Below are 22331 nucleotides of genomic sequence, written 5' to 3' on the forward strand. Positions count from 1 at the left end.
GAGGGATTGCATTGGGAGTTATACCTGATGTAAATGACGAGTTGATGGGTGCTGACGAGTTGATGGGTGCAGCACGCCAACATGGCACATGTTATACATATGTAACAAACCTGCACGTTATCCACATGTACCCTAGAACTTAAAGTATAATAAAAAAAAAAAAAAAAAGGAAAAAAAAAAAAAAAAAAAAAAGAAAAGAAATTCAGATATGGTAAGTCTGCGAACATTGGTAATGAAAAGTTCGAGGCTATGGCCATGTGAGTGAGTGGTTGAAGTGGAGTAGAGGACAAGGCCATTGGCAGAGAAGGTGGTCAAGGCACTGGCAACCAGAGTGTTGGAAACACATCTATAGCCACACAAATATAATTAGAATCACATTTGAAGATCTGTATAGTAAAAGTTATGGCCGTCAATAATAAGCACTCCGCATGGAATATAATTTCAAATGTGATTTTCTGATGTGTTTTTCAAATGCTATCTGCAGATAAATAGAAGAGTATTAAAGAGTTTTAAGTTATAAATGAGTGGCCAAGGGAGGCAGTGTAGTGCAAGATCAATATGTATTTCAGCATGATAGATTCACTTAACAAAATATTTCTTCCATAATTAAAATTCAGCTATACTGGTTCATTGTAGTTCTCATGTTTTAAAAAAATTCTGGCAGCAAAAACAAAAGGGGATTGGATTTAGTTTTCCAGGGTAATTGCACGCTATGATTTCATTTCCAGGCAGACTGTTCTGAGAACTTGGAAAAATAAGTGGAGCATTAAATGTGGTGGGACCTGGGAAATCATGATCATGTTAAGGATCAGCACTATCTTTTACTATTTATTGAATTGCCATGTGCAGGGTTTATGTTATTGTAAACAATCTTATGAAGTAGGTATGTTTATTGTAGTTTTGAGTGACATGTCAAATTTCAGAGTGTTTAAGTAACTTGCCCGAAGTCCTCCACCACTCTTGGTGTCTTGCTCCTGCAATTGGCAGTGGTGGCATTGGGAGGCCATTGCCTTTTGTTTTGAAAGCATAGTAGAAGAGATGTGGAGTAATGTTCCCCAGGGCCTTACGAGTGTTAGTCTCAGAGCAGGTGTTTAAGGATATGGGTTGCAGTATGTCTGGCTAGGCGCCTGTTTTACTGATAAAAGCTCCAGGGGCTTTTTAACATAGTTTCTATGTGCATGCATGCCCATGTGTGCTTGTAGATGTGTGTGTTTGTGATATGGGGAAACTTCTAAAATGAGGGCCCTACCAGACGTCCTTGTGGCCTGGGTTTAAGGGAAGCACTTTAGGAAATATGTGTGGAACGGGACAGAGGACCAGAGTATGTTGTAATGACATCCAAATTTTTGGTTTTCATCATAAAATCAATAAGAAGCCATTGGCATTTGTTCTTAACTCTTACATTATTGTAGAGAAGAGACAAGGAGGAATAAAAGTGATCTGCTGGGAAACTAACCAGTGGGCAATTTCAAGAGAAAATGGTGGCTTGGACCAGAAGAAAGTGATGGAGATACAGAAAAGTCTATTGATACAATACTTATGAGGCAAATAGACAGCCTCATTGATAGACTATATGATAAGGGGACAGGGGTAGTCCAGAATGACTTTTAGGTGTGTGGCTCATGTAATTGGATGGATGGGGGTACTATTTCTGAGATGAGAAACACTGGAAGAGGAACAGGCTACTATTCAGGTTAGGGGTGTGTTAAACTTTGGAGGAGATTATAACTTCAACTTTTGAACTGTTGATTTTGAGATGTTTTTGAGAAAACTAAATGGAGATGCCAACTAGACAATTTATTTTAAGGGACTGGATATCAAATGAGAGGCATCAGTGGAAAACAGAAATGAAAGGTGAACCATCCAAGTGCATGTATGCAGTAATGGAAGTCATGGACTTCGATGAGCTTGCTTAAGGAAGGAGATACAGAGATCAGAGAAAACTCTAAGTCTTCAAGAGTACCAGTGTCCCAAATATCTCAAGGCTAAGCACTTCTCACTATCTTCAATGCCACACATTCCATTCTCAGTTGCCATCAGCTCTCACCTGGCTTACTGCATCATCCTTCTTATTGGTCTGTAAGTGGCAGTGGGGAAAGAGTACGATACCAACTGTCTTAGTCAACTCTAGCTACTATAGCAGTAAAACCCCATAGACTGGGTGGCTTAAACAATAGAAATTTAATCCTTACAGTTCTGAAGGCTGAGAAGCCTAATATCAAGGTGCTGGTGACTTAAGTTCCTGGGGAGGTTTCTCTTCCTGGTTACAGATGGACACCTTGCTGTATCCTCACATGTTGAAGAGAGACACCATCTCTCTCCTGTCCCTTCTCATAAGGGCACGAATTCCATTTATAAGTGTTCCACCCTTATGACCGGATTACCTTCTAAAGGCTACATCTCCAACTACCATCACCTTGGGGTTTGGAGTTCAACATATGAATTTTGGGCAGGACACAACCTTCAGTCCACAGCACCAACATTCCTCTGCATGCTGAGGTCCTTAGTGTGAGCACTCACTTGTGAGGCTTGCAGGGGAAATGGGTACCATCAGACAAGTTAAGGATATGGGGGAGAGGGGGAAGCTAAGAAAAGACACAGAGAATTCCAAACAAATTTCTGATTACACAAAGGCAGTTCCAGAGGGCCTAGTGCCAGGGTTTGGGATGTGGAGCAGATGTGATTTGAGGTTTTGATGTTAACCAGTAAAAGCAAGAATGAAAACCCTGGTGACAGTATTATCAGTCTGTTTGAGGGCAATACTGGGCTTAGTGCCCAGACACCATTTTTCCAATAGAAAGTTTGACTGTAGTTCTTCGAGATTCTATACACTAGTGTCCCAAAATTATCAAACATTTACCGAGTAACTTTTCTGTTAGTAGTTATTAAGCTTCAGTGTCCATAAGAAATACTTGGAGAACTTGTTAAAAGTGCAGGTTTCTGTAATCCAAAAGTTTCTGTTTTAAGATACGAGAGGTGAGGCCTACAAATGTGCACTTGAACTCCCTATGTGATAGGGGCAGGTGGTTTGCACTGTCTTGGGAGGCAGGCACTGTGCTAGGTCCTCTCGTGGCAGCCATGTAAATAAGAAATGTTCTTCACTCTCAAAGGACTTACATTATTTCAATATGATGTGGTAACAAAATCTTTCTGGTTTTTCATGTGGCCCCAAGCAGAATATTTATTTTAAACTAAATATAATTAAGATACACTATACATATTGCAAATGCTTTTTTTTTTTTTTCTTGCACCTGTGTAAACTTTCCTACCAGACTTTTATTTTACATGAGTCTATCATTTCTGGTTGTTATGATAGTATGCAGATGTGGGATTATATCACCATCTGATATTTGGAGTTTTGAATGTTAGCACTAAATGTGTTTGGCATTCAACTTTGGGTGTCTGTTCCATTATTGTGTCTTTGGGAAAAGAGTAATTTGTGATCGGTATTTGCTTTCTGATTGCTTTCTAATTACCTATTATCTAAAATTTTCAAATGTTTTGAAAGGTCTAATTCAGACCTATGTCACAAAGACAGATTAATGATGACACAAAGTAGTTTAACAATTGTATATTTGACTTTCTTCTCCAATATATTGATTAGCTACTTTACCTGCTAGTTACTTGACCTCATGAAATCTAGGTCATGCTCATTCTGAAGAAATTGTCTGCATAAGTTGGTGGAGGACATATTTTTTTTTTTCTGTCATGACTCACCCAGATTGGAAGATGACTGAATGAAAAATTTCAGACTAAATGTGGCTTTAAGTGTTATTTATTTAAAATTCCTTGGGGGAAAAAATCTCCATTACAGAGAAATGATTTTCGTGTCATCAAAAAACCAATTTCCTTACTAGGAAGAAAAATATCTAAAAATATCTATTTCTAGTTCTGGAGAACTTTTCATTCAAGTGTCTCATGGGAGGATCCAGTAAACTGACGCAAGTTGGGCATACTGGAGTTTGGTTGGGGAGCAAGGCTAGGTGATGGAGAAAAATGTCCAAACATCTGGATAAATGTATCTGGGCAATGAAAGGAACTGTAAATGTTAATAATTCTACCAGCTTAATAGAGGAGAGTCAACACTACTTAATGTGTAATGATTCTGATCAGCAAAGCAGCAAGTTAATAACACAGTGTCTTAAATTTCAGGAAACAAGAAGTTTAAATTACTCTTTAAGTTGCCTGTATCAATGCCCAAGAATTGCGGCTATGTTACAATTCTTCCTCCTTTAGATGTGTAAAGTTTAGATGTATAACTCACAAACTATTTAAACCTTATAGAAAAAAAGTCAGGGAAGTAACTACATTTTTTTCCATCTGGGAATGTTAGCATTCTCGGAGTCTGTAAGGCTTACCCGTGGTTTTGCCAGAGCTATATTTTTGACAAATACTAAACCACTATTCTCAAATGTCAGCATTTATTTTTGATGCAAATCTTTGTGTACCATACAGACTGTTTGTGGATGGCGAAAACCCTTTAAGCTTTTTGATTTCTCTTTCCAAACTTTGATGCCCCTTTGGGTATTTGGTGGCATGGTTTGCTGTTCTTGAAAGGGGGTTCAGTGGTTTGGGACTGCAACTAAAGTAAGAATAGCAGAGTTTAGTATGAATCTCAGTTCTAGGACTGTGAATAAACTGTCTTTACCTTATCCAAACATTGAAAATATGGTAATTTTATGAAAAGAAAGGAAACCGGAAGCCACATCAATCTCTGAACCTCATGAATATATAAGATAACATTTTAGATATGATCTTTTGGAGAGAAGTGCTTATTTTAACTGGACACTTTTTTGCATAAAATATTTTTTAAGAAACATATTTGCCATATTTTCAGAACATTTTCCATGTATTTTTACAAAAGTTCTGCTGAAGAACCTGAATATATATCACACATATTCCCATTTTGTGATGGGAAGGTGCCTAATGGGTTTGAAAGTCAAGACCAGTGGACACAATTGTGAAACCCTTCTCTGGGTCAGACGAATGAAGGCTTACTTAGGAAACTTGTGTTTTTGCCGAAAGATTTGTTTATCAGAACTTACTATAGTTTTGTTTACTGAGTTAAATGATTTCTGGGTAGTCCAACCTGATACTCTTCAAAAATTTAAACTTACAGATAGCTCCCAGGGGAAGTTGTAGAATCCCCTTGTCTCCCTCATTAGAATCAAGCGCTCCATCTTGCCTGAGTTTTGTTTTGTGATTAGTGGAATCTTAGAAATGTTATGACAGAGGCAGTGTATCTATGGTATAAGGGCTTTGGAATCAGGCAGCCTAAGACTAAATCTCAGTTCAGGCTTTTACAAGCTGTGTCACCGTGGGCAAGTTATTTGATCTTATTGAGCCTAAGTTTGCTCCTCTGCAAAATGCAGATAATGACATTTCTTTTTTTTTTTCCTCCCCTCAGTGTTTTCATGAGAATTGAGATATTGCATGGAAAGCATGTAGTGACTGGCACATTTGAATTCAGTAAATGATTATAATGATTGTCTGAATTAATGTTAACTGTAAACTGACTATTTTCATGTTTGTGGGAACCATTGATCATTTCATTTCCCTTCCAAGACATAAAATTAGTTTATCTTCCAAGACATAAAATTAGTTTAGAGTGGTAACAGTAGTCAGTGGCTTGCAAATAAAAGGTGACACATATGCCGTATAAGGTATACACATATACTATTATACTTTTTTTTCATATTTTTGGATTTACAACAAATAGCCAGATTGAAGCTTTTATTTATAAATTTCTAATATTGAGGTTTCTGAGAATCCAGAACATAGTAAGTAGTTTACCTCATTTCCTCTGTCAGTATACTAGCTAAAAATGTAAAGAAATTATCTGAAGGCTTAAATGAATAATTATCTTTTCAAGGTATTAAACTTATTGACTTAACAGATGCAATTTAAAGAGGTAAAGAGAAGAACAGTGAAGTAATTACTTTTGAAAACAGAGAATCAACTTAGCTTGTTCAAGTTTCCAAATTGCCTTAATAGCTCTAAAGAACCAAACAATACTGTATGCCCTGCAAATCAGGAGAGCCCTTGTTATCCCCACTTTGCTTTTTTTTGAGACGGAGTCTCACTCTGTCATCCAGGCTGGAGTGCAGTGGCCGGATCTCAGCTCACTGCAAGCTCCGCCTCCCAGGTTCACGCCGTTCTCCTGCCTCAGCCTCCCGAGTAGCTGGGACTACAGGCGCCCGCCACCACGCCTGGCTAATGTTTTGTATTTTTAGTAGAGAGGGGGTTTCACCGTGTTAGCCAGGATGGTCTCAATCTCCTGACCTTGTGATCTGCCTGCCTTGGCCTCCCAAAGTGCTAGAATTACAGGCGTAAGCCACCACACCCGGCCACTTTACTTTCTTTATGTTGAAGAGCCTTTATTAAACAACTAAGTTGTTGTTTAAGATTTGAATGAATCAGAGACTCTTAGAAAGCAGAGGTTGTGTCCACGCATAATGGACTGCTGCCTCCCACTAAGTGCCTGACGTTTGATGTTGGTTGAATTATAAAGCAGGGTCTGGATTTTCTTGAAAAATGAATTAAAGCACTAGTGATTAAGATAACTTGGGGCAAACACAGATTAGAATGAGTACTTTCCATCTGTCTGGCTTGTGTCAGGGCCTCTCTAGCTTTTCTCAGGAAATTGGAATATTAAATCTGTGATGAATAAATGATTGCAAAATCTTTGTATTATGGTAGGTGGTACTTATTTATACAAACTGTTGTGCTGCTTGAAACATCTATAATTTCTAGTGTGATTCATAGTTCTTTCAAAAATCCAAATTCTTTGGTTGGATTGTAATAAGAGGAAAATTATTTCCTTGACATAGTTACAGTTAATATATTGGGTATGTCAGAGACATTTGAACCAGAGCAACTCCATCTTGAATATGGGCTGGGACTTTCCTCAGCCTTAAAATAAGGCTGAAAACTGCTGAGCTGCATTCCTATTAAGTTAGGCATTCTAAGTCAGAAGATGAGAAAGGAGGTTGGCACAAGATACAGGTCATAAAGATCTTGCTGATAAAACAGTGTGCAATAAAAAAGCCAGCTAACACCCACCAAAACCAAGATGACGATGAAACTAACCTTTGGTCGTTCTCACTGCTCATTACAGGCTAATTATAATGCATTAGCATGCTAAGAGACACTCTCACTAGCGCCATGACAGTTTACAAATGCCATGGCAACGTCAGGAAGTTATCCAGTATGGTCTAAAAAGCGGAGGAACCCTCAGTTTTCAGCCCTGCTTCTCACAGGGCAGGGCCTCCCAACCCAGGACTTCAGCACAACTGTCACCATCGGAACATTGCAGTCAGTGGAGGCTTTGCATTTCTCTGAGGAGGAATTCCCAGGGACAACCCGCAGCCTGTCTCGCACTGCAACTGCAGTGGTTTGGCCCTTGGTGCTTTCCAGCTGGGGAAGGAACAAAGAGCCTGGTTGCTACACTAGCACCTCCAGCACACCACAGCCACCACGTGGAGAGGATCCCAGTCTCCCTTCCCTGGGCTCCCCGACTCTTCACCAGGCAGGCCCCTAGCTCAGGATCACAGAATAGCTGCCTACCCCTGGCTCAGCATACCCACTGCTAGTGGCTCTACGTTTCCCTGGGGAGTGGCTCCCAGAGACAACCAATGGCCTCTCTTTCATTGCCATGGTGGCAGCAGCCTGCTTTTGCTGCCCTTGGACTGGAGAAGGAACAGAGGCTGAAGGCTTTAATCATGCTTCTAGCACATGACAATCACCATAGAGAGAGGAGCCTAGTCTTTCCTTGCTGTGAGCCCTTGTCCCCCACCACTCATCACCAAGCAGAGCCCCCAGATTGGGCCAGCAATGTAGCCACCCCAACCCCTGGCTGAGTGTTCCCGGTAGCAGCAGCTCTGGCAGTGGTGCTGCCCTGGCTGCCCTAAGATCAGGGAAGAAGCAGAGACCCTGCATGGTTTAAACACATATCCAGCACACCACAGCCACCCTAAGGAGAAGAGGCCAGACTGTCTCCCCTGCATCCCACCCCTCACCCCTGCTCATCACCAGACGGGGGCCCCCCAGCTTGGGCCCATAGCACAGCTGCCCCATCTTTGGCTGATCACACTGATTGACAGCGGCTCTGCATCTCTCCGTTGTGGAGCCCCAAGAGACAAATGAAAGACCATCTGTCACAACCACTTCTAAGGTCCTTTCTCCTGCTGCCTCCAGGATGGGGGGGAAACATAAAGCCTGGCTGAGATAACCCTAGACTGTGGTATGCAGCTCAGGAATGCCCAGCCAAGATCTGCAGCCAGCACTCAAGTGGGAGAGGAGTCCTCATTTTCAGAACACTGAGAGGGAGCACCACTCCAATCCTGAGGCAATATAGAGGAGCTACGTGACTGAACAAGAGCCTACATACTGGCCATTACACTTAAGTGCCACCTACTGTATCACAGCCTAAAACATCGACACCAAAAATACTTTATAATATACTCCCATGAAACCAAGGACAAGAATCAGCTACAAATGAACAACTGTCACAAAAGCCTGGGCCCCCTGAAAACATCCAGAAAAGAAGTCAACTGTACCCAAGTTACACCACAGTTAGAAGAACAGTAACCCACAAAGATGAGAAAGAATGAGGACTCTTTTTCTTTTCTCCAAACAACTGCACGAGTTCCAGCAAGGGTTCTTAACCAGGCTGAAATGACAGAAATAGAATTCAGAACATAGATAGGAATGAAGATTATCAATATGCAAGAGAAAGTCAAAACTCAATTCAAGTAATCTAAGGATGCCAGTAAAATGTTACAGGACCTGATAGACAAATGGCCATTAGAAGAAAGAATCAAACTAATTTAATGCAACTCAAAAACATACTACAAGAATTTCATAATGCAATCACACATATTAACAGCAGAATAGGCCAAGCAGAGGAAAGCATCTCAGTACTCGAAGACTAGTTCTCTGAACTAACTTAGACAAAAATAAAGAAAAAAGAATTAGAAAAGAATGAACAAAACCTCTGAGAAATATGGGTTTATGTAAAAAGACAAAATTTACAACTCATTGGTAACTCTGAAAGAGATGGGGAGAAAGCAAACAACTTGGAAAATATATTCAGGATATCATCCATGAAAACTTCCCCAACCTTGCTGGAGAGGCCAACATTCAAATTCAGGAAATGCAGAGAACTCCTGTGAGATACCACTCAAGAAGACCATCCCCAAGGCATGTAATCATCAGATTCTCCAAGGTTAAAATGAAAGACAAAAATGTTAAAGGCAGCTAGAGAGAAGGGGCAGATCAGGGAACCCCATTAGGCTAAACCCTGCAAGCAGAAACCTACAATCCAGAAGAGATTTGGGGGGCCTACATTCAGCATTCTTAAAGAAAAGAATTTCCAAGCAATAATTTTATATCCAAGCAAACTAAGCTTCCTAAGTGAAGGAGAAATAAGGTCATTTTCATCAAGCAAATGCTGAGGGAATTCATTACCACCAGACCTACCTTACAAGAGGTCTTGAAACTAATGCTAAGTGTGGAAAGGAAAGACCATTGTCAGTCATTACAAAAACACATTTAAGTACCAGACCATTGACACTATAAAGCAACCACACAAACAAGTCTGCATAATAACTGGCTAACAACATGACGGCAAGATCAAATCAGCATCGTATCATATTAGCTTTGAATGTAAATGTGCTAAACGCCCCAATTAAAAGACACAGAGTGATAAGCTAGATAAAGAAACAAGACACAATGATATGCTGTCTCTTGGACAGCATAGGCTCAAAATAAAGGAATGCAGAAAAATCTACCAGGCAAGTGGAGAACAGAAAAAACAGGGGTTGCTATCCTAATCTCATATAAAACAAACTTTAAACGAACAAAAATAAAACACACACACACACACACACACACACACACACACAAAGAAGGGCATTACATAATGGTAAAAGGTTCAATTCAATAAGAAAACCTAACTCTCTCCTAAATATATAAGCACCCAACACAGGAGCACCCAGATGCATAAAGCAGGTTCTCAGAGGCCTACAAAGACACTTAGATTTCCACACAATAATAATGGGAGACTTCAACATCCCTCTGACAATATTAGACAAATCATTGAGGAAGAAAATTAACAAAGATATTTAGGACTTAAACTCTGCACTTGACCAAATGAACCTAATAGACATCTATAGAACTTTCTGATCCAAAACAATCGAATGTATATTTTTCTCTTTACCAGATGACACGTACTCTAAAGTTGACCACACAATTGAATGTAAAACAATCCTCAGTACGTTAAAAAAAAAAAAATCATACCAACCACCCTTTCAGACCACAGCACAATAAAAATAGAAATCAATACTAAAAAACCTCAAAACCATACAGTTACATGGAATTTCAATAAACTGCTCCTTAATGACTTTTGGGTAAATGAAATTAAGGCAGAAATCAAGAAATTCTTCAAAACTAATGAAAACAAAGAAACAACATACCAGAATCTTTGGGACACAACTAAGGCAGTGTTATAAGGAAGTTTACAGTGCTTAACATCAACACCCCAAAGTTAGAAAGATCTCAAATTAACAACCTAACATCAAAACTAGAGGAACTAAAGAACCAAGAGCAAACCAATCCCAAAGATAGCAGAAGACAAGAAATAACCCAAATCAGAGCTAGCTGAAGTCAATTAAAATATGAAAACCATACAAAACATCAACAAAACCAAGAATCTTTTCTTTTGAAAAATTAATCAGATAAATAGACTGCTAGCTAAACAAAGAAAAAAGAGAGAACATCAAAATGAATACAATCAGGAATGACAAAGGGAATGTTACCACTAATCTCAAAGAAATACAAAAAAATCCCTCAGAGACTACTGTGAACACATCTATTCACACAAACTAGAAAACCTAGAATAAATGGACATATTACTGGACACATGCAACCTCCCAAGACTGAACCAGGAAGAAACTGAACTTCTGAGCAGACCAATTACGAGTTCTGAAATTGAATCAGTAATAAAAAGCCTACCAAGGAAAAGCCCAGGACCAGACAGATTCACAGCTGAATTTTACCAGTTATACAAAGAAGAGCTGATACCATTCCAATCAGAACTGTCCCCCCAAATTGAGGAAAATACATTCCTCCCCAATTCATTCTATGAGGCCAGCATCATTCTGATATGAAAATGTGGCGGAGATACAACAAAAAAAGAAAACTTCAGGCCAACATCAATACAAAAATCCTCAACAAAATACCAGCAAACTGAATCCAGCAGCACATCAAAAGGCGAATCCACCATCATCAAGTAGGCTTTATCCCTGGGATGCAAGGTTGGTTCAACATACATGAATAAATAAATTTAATTCATTACATAAACACAACTACAAACAAAACCACTGATTATGTCAATAGATGCAGAAATGTTTTCAATAAAATTCAACATTTCTTCGTGTTAGAAACTTTCAACAAACTAGGCATTGAAGGATCATACTTCAAAATAATAAGAGCCGTCTATGGAAATCCCATGACTAACACCATACTGGATGGGCAAAAGCTGGAAGCATTCCCACTGAAAAACAAAACAAGACAGGGATGCCCTCTCTTACCACTCCTATTCAACATAGTACTGGAAATTCTGGCCAGAGCATACAGGCAAGAGAAAGAAATGAAAGGCATTCAAATAGTAACAGAGAAAGTCAAACTCTTCCTGTTTGCAAACAAGATGATTCTATACCTAAGAAAACTCATAGTCTCTGCCCAAAAGTTTCTTGACCTGATGAACAACTTTAGCAAAGTTTCAGGATATAAAATTAATGTACAAAAATTAGTAGTGTTCCTATACATCAATAATATCCAAGCTGACAGCCAAATCAGTTGTGCAATCCCATTTACAATAACCACAGAAAGTATAAAATATCTAGGTATTTCAACCAGAGAGGTGAAAGATCTCTACAAAGAGAACTGCAAAACACGGCTGAAAGAAATCAGACATGACACAAACGAATGGAAAAACATTCCATGCTCACGGGGAATAGGAAGTATCAATGCTGTTAAAATGGACATACTACAAAAAGCAATTTATAGATTCAACGCTGTTCCTGTCAAACTACTAATAACATTCATCACAGAATTAGAAAAAAATCTATTTTGAAATTCGTATGGAACTAAAAAAGAGCCCAAATAGTCAAGGCAATCCTAAGCAAAAAGAACAAAACCTGAGGCATCACATTACCCAACTTCAAACTTTACTACAAGGCTATAGTTATCAAAACAGCATGGTATTGGTACAGAAACAGACAGATAGACCAGTAGAACAGAATAGAGATCCCAGAAATAACACCACACATCTACATAGATCTGATCTTTGACAAAGTGGACAAAAACAAGCAATGGGGAAAAGGTTCCCTATTCAATAAATGGCACTGGGATAACTGGCCAGCCATATGCAGAATATTGAAAGTAGATCCCTTCCTTACATCACATACAAAAATCAACTCAAGATGGATTAAAGACTTGAATGTAAAACCTAAAACTATAAAAACCCCAGAAATAACCTAGGAAAAACTATTATGGACATAGGACCTGGCAAAGATTTCATGAGGAAGACACCAAAAGCAACTGCATCAAAAACAGAAATTGAAAAATGGGACCTAATTAAATAGCTACTTCACAGCAAAAGAAACTATCGACAGAGTAAACAAACAACCTACAGAATGGGATAATATATCTGCAAACTATTCATCTGACAAAGGTCTAATATCCAGAATCTGTGAGTATCTTAAACAAATTTGTATGCAAAAAACAATCAGGCCTATTAAAAAGTGAGCAAAAGACATGAGGAGATACTTTTCAAAAGAAGGCATACATGTGGCCAACATGCATATAAAAATGCTCGGTATTTTATTTTATGCTCAACTAGTTATTAGAGACATGCAAATCAAAAACACAATGAGATACCATCTCGCACTGGTCAAAATGCCTATTTTTAAAAAGTAAAAAAATAACAGATGCTAGTGAGATTGCTGAGAAAAGAGTATGCTTATACACTGCTGGTGGGAACTTAAATTAGTATAGCCATTGTGGAAAGCAGTGTGGCAATTCCTCAGATAACTCAGAATTATCATTTGACTCAGCAATTCCATCACTGGGCATATATCCCAAAGAATATAAATCGTTCTACTATGTGTATGCTTTTTGGAACACTATTCACAATGGCAAAGGCAGAAATCAAACTAAATGCTCATCAATAGTAGACCGGATAAAGAAAATGTGGTACATATACACTATGGAATATTATGCAGTAATTAAAGAGAATGAGATCATGTCTTTTGCAGCAACATGGGTGGAGCTGGAGACTATTATCCTAAGTAAACTAACAGAGGAACAGAAAACCATATACTACATGTTCTCACTTATAAGAGGGAGCTAAACATTGAGTGTGTATGGACACAAAGAGGGGGAACAACAGAAACTAGGGCCTACTTGAGAATGGAGGGTGGGAGGAGAGAGAGGATCAAAAAACTACCCATCAGGTACTATGCTTATTACCTGGATGATGAAATAATCTGTACCCCAAACTCCATGACATGCAGTTTACCTGTATAACAGACTTGCACATGTACCCCTGAATGTAAAATAAAATAGAAAAAAAAGAAAGATTTGAAGGTAGCAGAAATTAGTTCATAGGGTTAAAGGAAACTAAACTATTTATATAATGTAAACCAACATGAAAATGCAGGTGAAATTGCAAATGCTGATGTAAAAGCCGCAAAAAATTATCTAGAAAATCTAGCTAAGATCATTGTTGAAGGTGGCTATGCTAAACCATAGGTTTTTAATGTAGACAAACAGCCGTATATTGGAAGAAGATGCCATCTAGGGCTTTTCTAGCTGAAGAGGATAAATCAATGCCAAGCTTCAAAGGACAGGTTGACTCTCTTGTTAGAGACGAATGCAGTCAGTGACTATAAGTGGAAGCCAATGCTCATTGCTCATTTCGAAAATCCTAAAACTCTTCAGAATTTTGCGAAATCTATTCTGCCTGGACTCTATAAATGGAGTAACAAAGCCTGGAAGACATTATATCTGATTATTTTATGGTTTACTGAATATTTTAAGCCTGCTCTTGAGACCTACTGATGAGCAAAAAAGATTCCTTCAAAAATATTACTGCTCAATGACAATGCACCTGATCACCCAAGAGCTCTGATGGAGATGTACAAGGAGATTTATGTTGTTTTTCTGCCTGCCAACACAACACTCATCCTGTAACCCATGGATCAAGGACTAATTTTGACTTTCAAGTCTTATTATTTAAGAAACATATTTTGTAAGACTAGCTGTCAGAGGTAGTGATTCCTCTGATGGATCTGGGCAAACTAAGTTGAAAACAGCTGGAAAGAATTTATCATTCTAGATGTCATTAAGAACATCCATGATTCAGGGGAGGAGGTCAAAATAATAATGTTAACAGGAATGTGGAGAAAGTTGATTCCAATCCTTATAGATGACTTTGAGGGGTTCAAGACTTCAGTGAAGGAAGTAATTGTATGTCTGGGGGAAATATCAAAAGAATTAGAATTAGAAGTGGAGCCTGAATATGTGACTGCATTGCTGCAATTTTATGGATGATAAAACTTGAATGGATGAGGAGCTGCTTCTTATGGATGGATGATTAAAGAAAATGTTTTTTGGAGATGGAAGCTACCCCCTGGTAAAGATGTTATGAACATTGTTGAAATGACAATAAAAAATTTATTACGTAAATTTAGTTGATAAAACTGTGGAAGGTTTAGAGAAGACTGACTCCAATTTTGAAAGAAGTTCTACTGTGGGTAAAATACTATCAAATGCTTGCTACAGAGAAATATTTCATGAAAGGAAGAGTCAATTGATACAGCAAACTTCATTGTTGTCTTATTTTAGGAAATTGCCATAACCCCCACAGCCTTCAGCAACCACTACTTTGGTCTGTCGGTAGCTGCCAACACTGAGACAAGACACTCCACCAACAAAAACAGGGTAACCCACTGAAGGCTCAGATGATCATTAGCATTTTTTAGCAAAAATGTATTTTTTCCAGTCAACAAATATTTATTGAGCAGTGATGCTGTGGGTCGTCTATATATCCCCTTGGATTTCATCTTTCCTACACATATCAATAGTTTTTTTAAAAAAATTATAAAATAAAATTTAAAAAATTTCGACATAGTAATTTATTGTTACATAATTATACATATTTATGGGATTCGTGTGATATTTTGCTACATATATGCAATGTGTAATGATCGAATCAGGACATTTAGATACCCATCACCTTGAACACTGATCATTTCTTTGTGTTGACAGCATTTCAAATCTTCCAGATATTGTATATTGATATGTACAATAAATTATTGTTAATTATAGTTATAGTCACCCTACTGTGCTATCAAACACTAGACTTTATTCTTCCATCTAACTGTATGTCTGCACCCATTAACCAACTTTCTTTAGTCCCCTTCTATATTCCCAGCTTCTGGTAACCATTATTTTACTGTCTACCTCCATGAAATCAACATTTTTAGCTCCTACATATGAGTAAGAATAAATGATATTTGTACCAATAAAGTATTTTTAATTAAGGTATATACATTGTTTAGATATAATGCTATTGCACACTTAATAGACTACAGTATGATGTTAACAGAACTTTTGTATGTACTGGGTCACCAAAAAATTTGTGGTTTATTTTGATATTTGCTTTACCATGGTGGTCCAGAATATCTGCAATATCTCCAAGGTATGCCTATATAGTGTACACCAAAGTACCAAGACCACTGTAATATTAATGACTGGCTTTTAATATACATTTTCACCTATAATTCCTATCTCTCATTATTAACCTAGTTATCTTTAAAGAATACTCATAAATATTGAGTTGTTAGGGTTATCTGATGTTTGACTCTAAATGTTTGCTTTGGTTATATAATACATGTTGTCCTAATAACTTGTGTGGAAATCATATTTTGAAAGTTCTTATTTTAAGACTGAGAGGAGGTTAGTTCTTAAGAAATAATCCTAGTACTTTCAAGTATTAGAATATAGAGTATACTTCATCTGGTATTTCAGATATAGAATGCTGAATTTGGAGTCCTTGGCTAACCAACTTTATTGAAATAAAATTTAGGGGAAAAATAGAACAGTTCATTGAGTTATATAGGTCAGGAATGACTGAAAATAAGTCAACTGCACTTTTCCATATAGTTTATAAAATATAGTTTCATGACTCATGAGATGAGGTAAGCTTCAGTAAATCCACTGGATCAATTACATGTGAGTTTCTAAAAGGGATGGGGTTACAGAAATGGAGCAGGAGATCCCATGAAAAAATGATGATGATGTTTATTCGTGGTATAAAAGTCCGCTACAGTCTGATTGAGATGGACCCACAGCCTGATTTTTTTCTTGTGTAACTGAGGTTGTTTCGCAAGGGATAGCCAAGCTTGAGGTCAGAGTCTCGCCAGCCAGACCATTTTTTTTTTCCTGGCTTGGAGAGGCTGCCATCCATTCCAGTCCAGAGAGTGAAACATTAGCAACTTTTCACTTGAAGGAGTATAAAATTACTGGAAAGAGAAACTGGACAGATGCTCCGGCCCTTTTTAGACATTTACAAAGCTAGTGTCCAGTTAAGACTTCTTTAGCAGTAGGTCCTACTGGATAGGTTAGAAACCACTTTCATCTGATTTCAGCTTCAGGCCATGTATTTCTAACTATCTGTGATTTTAATCAATTCAGGCAGCTAACCAGTCACTTCAGGGAGTAGGGTAGAAGCATAGTATACACATAAATACACAAAACAAACAAGAATGTTCAAGCTAGTTTCTGATTTATTTGCTTGAGCACTTATTGACATTCACTTGTGTGCTACTGGAGCCCAGATGTCTGCTGCTGTGGGCTCTGTTGGTAGGGAATAGATCTCTGACCCTTCTCCCATTCCAATGATTCTGTACCACTCTACCAGAACAGCTGTCCTAGTATTTGTCAAACTTAAGAGGCACAAGCTAAGGAATCTTCAGTGTTTCCCCACTGCCTAATAAAGTATGTATCCAAGTTTCCAAGTTTGGCATTAAAACTTTTTACAAGGTAGCTCCTAAATACTTTTTATTTATTTAATAATTTAGTTTTCAAGCATCAGTTTAGTTTTTTGTTTTGTTTTGTTTTGTTTTTTGATGAAGTCTTACTCTGTCATTCAGGCTGGAGTGCAATGATGCTATCTTGGCTCACTAAAACCTCCACTTCCTGGGTTCAAGCAAGTCTCCTGTCTCAGCCTCCCAAGTAGCTGGGATTAAAGGCACCCATCACCACACGCAGCTAATTTTTGTATTTTGAGTAGATACGAGTTTTAACCATGTTGGCCAGGCTGGTCTTGAACTCCTGACCTCAGGTGATCTGCCCGCCTTATCCTCCCAAAGTGCTGGAATTACAGGCATGAGCCACCATGCCTGGCCACATCTGCTTAGTTTTTAAGCAGTATATATTGTGTTTGGTGCTGCCTATAGAGTAATGAGCTAGAGTGATATGTCCTTATGAAACCACCTATTTTTCTGTGGGAAGGCAGGCATTTAACAAATAGTCACAAAATGATTAATTATAATGTGAAAACAAGAACATGCAATGAAAACTGAAAAGGCCCTTAGCTTTGGCAATGAAGTCATTGACTTTAGTCTGTAAAGATTGTGGTTTCAGAAGTCGGAGACCAGTTTCAGAAGCGTAAGGGGTAATCTAGAAAACACACAGACTTTGGAAGAAAAGGAGTATGAATACTGGATACACCAATGCCTGGCTGATCCATGGCTCCATTCTGATAATTCATTTGCTTTTGCCATAGTGTGTGCCTCACAGTCGTCGTTTAGTAGTTACATTGGCAGGTGTAACTATTGTGCAAATTGGTCACAACATGGGACAAAAGTAAATCTAAAATCCTGCTGTTCATGATGATGTGGAGTGAGGACTGGGATCCCCACAGCAACCTCCAGTTCCTGAAACACTTGATCCTCAGCACTTTCCCATGTTTCAATTTGCCTGGTGTCAGAACATTGGATGTATACTTTCTTCACTTAACACATCAAATACTTTTGCTCTTAAGTAAAGATGACTCTTGAATTGCTCTAATATAACCAATGTTTTAGTCACTTTGGGCAGCTATAAAAAAAAATCATAGAACAAGTGATTATAACAACAGGTTTGGAGGCTGAGCGAGGCCGCGTTCTGCTTTGCAGACTGCTGATGTCTTATATGTTCACATGGCGGAAAGGAAAAAAGGCAGCTCCCTTGGGCCTCTTTTATAAGGGCACTAATCTCATTCATGAGGGCTCTACTCTTATGATTTAATTACCTCCCAAAGGCCCCATATCCTGCTACCATCATCTTGGACATTAAGATTTCAACATACAAATTTTGAGAGCTACAAACATTTATCCATAACAACTGACCAGCTATAAGATGTATCCTTTCATGTGTTTTAATAATATTTTTGAGAATTTTCCTGGCTCCCTAACATAATAATCAATATAATCTTTCCAGTTTTGTAACAAAGGAAAGAGCTATGCATCTAAAGTGGGGCAGTTGCACCTCATAGTTCCTATTCTTATTCCACTGTGATGCGTCTCCTCCTGGAGGCTATTAATGCCATCACTGGCCTAGAGGACATGAGTTCCTACTCCTTTAAGGCTCTGACTAACTAGACACTACCAGGTAGTACCAGGCTGGAACATTATAATAAGACATTATTAAATGCTTAGTGCAAACACAAGGGAAATAACTAGAAAGCAACATGCACCTACAGGAAATGACACAACAGATTCTGTTCATCCTCATTTGTGTTCTGCGATAGTGATGAACTTCTGTCAGCTAAATCTCCTGATTGCATAGGACAAAGAGTGTCTGTGATCCTTAATGCTATCAGTTTATTGAACAAGTTGGTTGCTAGGTACAAGATCTGTTATTTCTCACCACACTTCATTAAGCTGCATCAAATAGCACCTGCATCATGGCCATGTGCCATGATATTTCTGGTTACTCTTAAACAATGAAAAGTATACTTAGGGCCAGGCATAGTGGCTCACACCTGTAATCCCAGCACTTTGGGAGGTCGAGGTGGGTGGATCATGAGGTCAGGAGTTCGAGACCAACCTGACCAACATGGTGAAACCCTGTTTCTACTAAAAATACAAAAATTAGCCAGGCGTGGTGGCAGGTGCCTGTTATCCCAGCTATTCGGGAGGCTGAGGCAGGAGAATCGCTTGAACCCAGGAGGCGGAGGTTGCTGTGGGCCGAGATTGTGCCACTGCAGACTGCACTCCAGCCTGGGTGACAGATTAAGGCTCTGTCTCAAAAAAAAAAAAAAAAAAAAAAAAAAAAAGTCCACTTCAGCATAGTCATGTTATGCCACACTGTTGTGCAGTTTCAAATTTATCTCTTCCCCCAGTTCAGGTATATTTCAGGTTTGTAAGACTCAGACCCCCTGCAGTAAGGGAGTCAATATAGTCAGTGTCTTTTCTGTCTGTCTGTCTTCTTCAGCTCTACTAATTCTCTTATTCTGCTGGGTACATGACTCTTCCAGATTCAGAGCAGGAGCGGTAGGAGACATAAGATGTAGAAAGGTCTTACTAGGTGAGGTGCATCTGGTGTTGATGTCCTCTGGAAGCTGCTGACTCAAAACGTTATTTTGTTGTTGTTTTTATGGACTCTTGTGGACTCCCCTTTCAGTTCCTTTGACATGGTAAATACCTCCTGTTGTTAATTGCTTACAATCTTCCTCCAAGGCCCTTGGATTCCTACCAATGGATCTGATAATTCCTGCTTGATCCTCTCATACCTCTAAGCCTTCCTCTTTAGCAGAGGGCCACTAAAGATGACTCAGTCCAGCTTCTTTCTATGGAGTTCCCATTCAACTCTAGATAAACTCACACAGCCTCGAATGTACAGGACATTCTAACTTAGCTGTTGTGTGTTGCTCTAATGCCCAAGGACAACTGACTAACACAATGCCTTTCTTTTGTACTCCAGGTGGGAGACCAAACCAGCCCCCTTATCCCTCAATTTTCAGGGAACACCTATTAAGCTATCCAAAGGTGTTTCCCAGCGTGATATGCGAGGGAAGCATCCCATTTCTTCTCCCTTAAGGGGAGAAACAATCCACAATACTCTGACAAATCTCTCTGAAACAACCTTACTAATGTCATATTCAATCTCTTTAAAACCTCTCAAATAAACCCATCTCTCTATCCTCTTATCCTGGAAGTAGGTGATGAGCTGAAACCAGCAGAACCTGCTTTAAAATCCCTTAGTCCACCTTGCATAGGTAGCCCAACACTTTGCTTTAAGATACAGAAGTAGTTGGTGTTTCCTTTTTTACTTCTGTGATAATGAGCCCTCTGTTGAAATTCTGAGAAAACAAAAAATGTTACATTTAACAACCTGCTGCATTGTCCGGAGGTATTTTAACATGAGTCTGCATTTCATAAAGTCCAAAGTTAAGTCTAGGGAAGCTCTAGAACAGAAGGGAGGCCCCTCTCCTGCCTATTTAAATTATGTTTCCCAAGTTCTGGTAGCTTGTTCTTGGATATGCTTATTCTCCAGTGAATCACGTCAGGAATGCCTGTTATTCTAGGCTCTTTTAGCGTCTTTCTACCCTGGTCTTTCCTCTGAAGTCTCATTGGAACAACTGTATCTCAGCATAATACAGTAAAGCTTACAGACATGCAAAAGGACAACAGCAAGTGGTTTTCCCATCACGATAACTCTTCTCTTGCCTGTTGGCTTTTTCACCCTTATGATGTTTAGCTATGATTAGGGCTATAGTGTATTGTCTTACAGCAGCGTGAATGAAGCACATAGGTCTGTAAGGAGACTGCAGCTGGCCTCATAATCCTCCAATAAATAAAGCCAGCTAGAAGTAGCCTCCACATAAGGGAATATACTATCCTTATTTAATGGTTGAATTCAAGACAAAAAAAATAAAATTTCAAAAAAATCTATTTAGTTTCTAACAAGTTGCCATCATTTTTTTTATAACAGTCTCTCTTAAAAGCTTGCTGTTTTGCAAACTAACACGGTAACAGAAAACCAAATACCGCATGCTTTCACTCGTAAGTGGGAGTTGAACAATGAGAACACAGGGACACACGGAGGGGAACATCACACACAGGAGCCTGACAGGGGATGGGAGGGCTAGGGGAGGGATAGCATTAGGAGAAATACCTAATGTAGATGATGGGTTGATGGGTGCAACAAGCCACCAGGATATGTGTATACCTATGTAACAAACCTGCACGTTCCGCACATGTATCCCAGAACTTAAAGTATATTTGTTTTTAAAAAAAGAAAGAAATGTGCAGAATAGGCAACTCTATAGAGGTTAAAGGCAGATTAGTGTTGCTTAGGGATGGTGGGTAGTGGTGGGACAGCGGATTGATATCTAAGGGATATGGAGTTTGTTTGTGAAGTGATGAAATGTTTTAAAAATAACTGGGGGGGGATAGTTGCACATATATTTAAATATGTTAAAATCACTGAATTGTATATTTTAAATTTGTGATTTATATGGCATGTGAATTGTATCTCATGAAGGCTTTTAAAACAAAACAGCACTGCTGTAACTGAGACCAAACCAAAGTTTGTGTCAAATCCTGTTATGTGATATTGGTTAAATTTTATAGTCTAAAATCTAAGCTTCATTTATGAGGATACTCACTTAATTGCTGAGGTGTGTCAACAACACATATTAGTAAATGTATAGGAACAAAATATTAGCCCTATTACTGAGAAAGTACAAAACCTGGAAATATGAATATAGCTTTAAAAAGAATCTTATTTAGAATCAAGGGAAGTTATGAAACATATCAAGGAAATTAGTAGCTGCTAAATACTGAGTTAATATGTTAGACATTCCTTCTCAGTGATTACAGAATACTTATATCAAATGAAATTAGATTATATATATTTGAACAGTAAACATCCAAAGTAGAATAAATTTATCATTTTGTATCCTAGAAAAAAAAAGTTGCTGTTTTTAGAGATGCTTTGCAGGAAATGAACGTGGAAAGCATCTCTGTGGAGCAAATTGTTTCATATTCTACAGTATTTCACCAGTAACCCACATTCCAGAGGAATGAAGAAGCTAATTCTTCTACTTGTTTGTACACAAATTTCTCAAGACATGAGCTTTCCATTGGCAAACAACAATTACTCAAACATTGAATAACCACCATGTTGTGACAATATTTTTGGAAAATGTATCCTTTAGTCTTGAAACTTCTGAAATAATCTGAAAGTTGTTATCTTTCTATTAATCAATCTATATG

General features: G+C 38.4%; 1 long non-coding RNA gene across 2 annotated transcripts in view; it reads left to right on the plus strand.

The window, feature by feature from the left end:
- The window catches only part of LOC126940326 (uncharacterized), a 245524-nt gene that overhangs the window by 139560 nt on the left and 83633 nt on the right, over positions 1-22331 (plus strand). The gene's annotated exons all lie outside the window — the stretch shown is intronic.

This window comes from Macaca thibetana, chromosome 17 (assembly GCF_024542745.1).
Source record: "Macaca thibetana thibetana isolate TM-01 chromosome 17, ASM2454274v1, whole genome shotgun sequence".
Classification (NCBI taxonomy): domain Eukaryota; kingdom Metazoa; phylum Chordata; class Mammalia; order Primates; family Cercopithecidae; genus Macaca; species Macaca thibetana.